Genomic DNA, 2,196 nt, shown 5'->3' on the forward strand with positions numbered 1-2,196 from the left:
CATTTTGTAAAAATGTTTTATGTTTCTCTGTAAATGCCTTTTGGGGATGATATTGAGCTAGTGCAGCCTGAGTAAAGTATTAGTGGCTATCTAGCAAAAAAAATAAATAGGGTGGCTGAGAATTTTTAACTTGCTGAATTTTGATGTGTGATTTTATCTGTGGCTATTCTGTTACTCTACACTTTCTTTTTTTTAATGCATTTTATGGATTGCTCACAGTGTATAATACTGAATGTAACCACTATTCTTGCTCTGCTCCACAAAGATGGAGCTGCTCCAATTTCTGGTACATGCCTACAACACAGTTTTACTTCTGTGCCCTGCCTTGGATAAAACTTCACGTTAAACACTTATGATCTTTGTAGCCAACCTACATTTTCAGGCAACATGGGAGATTTTAAATTATTTTCTGTACTGCTTATTTGTAGACCAGTGGTTTCCAAAACATCTCCAGCTGTGAGCTGCCCTTGTGGCAGGTCTGTGGCCTCAGTAGAGGTGTAAAGGGTTGGGTGTCTTCTGGGCTGGTGGCTCCAGTTCCAATTTTTGCAGCTGTCTGGCTGTGGCTGGTGCAGAATCCCAGGTGCTTGAAGCTTTCTTGATTGCACAAATAGACTGATAATATCCAGGAGCCCAACTTGGGTGGAGCTCTGATAACTGCTGCGGCCTGAGTAGGACATCTTCCTGGCTCCCAGTAACTCATCCCTGACAGTGGGCATCCCACTGGTTTTTCAGAGCTGTTTGTGGAGGGTGATGATTTCCTGTCTGCTGCCTCCTTCCTCCCCCTCCCTGGCTTTCAGCCCGTTCCTCTCCAAGCCAGGCTTCTGGCTGATTCCTCAAAACAGCTTAATTTTCTGGCAAATAACTTAAATCCTAAATCAGCATTTAGGGACTCTTTGACTGTAGTGCTTCCCAATCCCAGTGAGTCACCTTGGCAGCTTGTGTTTCTAACATGTCATCATCTTCAAATATTTATGAACTGCTTTGTTTTCCTCTCTGTGATGATATAATGATGAGCAACCCTTATTGATTTATGTGTTTGCGTAATGAATAAATTCTGCCTTTGTATGTAATTTTTAAAAAAACATGTGTTTAGGAATGCCAGGAGGTGGTGCACTTCATCTTAAGCTGTCTCTTTACAAGAAAGGGGTACCTTTGCATTGTGAGAGTCACTGGATGTAAACCAAAATCCATTCAGTTGGGAGGGGTGTTCCCGGGGGCATCCCATGGCAGAGCTGTGCCAGATCAAAATCCAGTGGTGTAGCTGATAGGGACTGAGAGTAATGCTATAATCAGTCAGATATCAGCACTGTGGGCTTGGGAAAGCCCTCCAGGGAGGTTTTGCACTTCAAAAGGAAAAGAGTATTTCCCGTCAAACCTGAACCTGGTTTGGAGACAAGGCAAGCGTCAGGATGGCATCTATGAAAGATGTGGAATTTGGACTGTGGGGTCAGTTTGGAGACTTTGTGTGATTTGACACTTGCTGACCAAAAAGAAAACAAAAAGGAAAACTTTGCAGCCAAATCATCTGTCTGTAGCTGTAATGTGTTGTAGTGATTTACTTCCCTTAGCTAACTCTGTGGTCATAGATCAATGAGAAACTTTTAATGAAGTAAACGAAGAAAAGAGGAAGGAGGAGAAAATAACCACACATGTGCATGCACACACACGCGCGCACGCGCACACACACAAAACCACCAAGTGGTGCAAATCCCTCACCAGCTGCTCCGTGCTAATCTGGAGCCATAGCTGTCAACACTTCCTTTGCTAAAGCTTTTCCATGTGGGATTTTATAAAACCGCAGTGAGAAGCATTGTTTTTAGAAAAGTGTAACATTTCCTTATACTTGTATTAGATGCTTTAGTTCTTCCTTCATTGGTGTTTGCTCCCTTATACTTCTGTACATGTTTTGTGGGAACTATTTTTAAAACGATGTTACACGTGCTGTATTCCAATACACACAGTGGTAACCTTTGGATGCTCTTGAACAGCTGTGGAAACAAGGACTTGGTGTAGCTCTGAAATTGCTGCTTGTTCTTTGGAAACAAATACCTTTTAAGATACTTTAAATCTGAAATAAAAACATGAAGGCTGCTCTTTGGGTTGTACGAGATATACAACTGATCAGGATGATGATGCTTCTGGCAGTGTTTTGGGGTTATTTTTGTTATCCTCAGGTTTTTGGATTGAGCAAGTGGG

This window comes from Mesitornis unicolor, unplaced genomic scaffold, assembly GCF_000695765.1.
Source record: "Mesitornis unicolor isolate BGI_N332 unplaced genomic scaffold, ASM69576v1 scaffold50820, whole genome shotgun sequence".
In the NCBI taxonomy this organism is placed as follows: Eukaryota; Metazoa; Chordata; class Aves; order Mesitornithiformes; family Mesitornithidae; genus Mesitornis; species Mesitornis unicolor.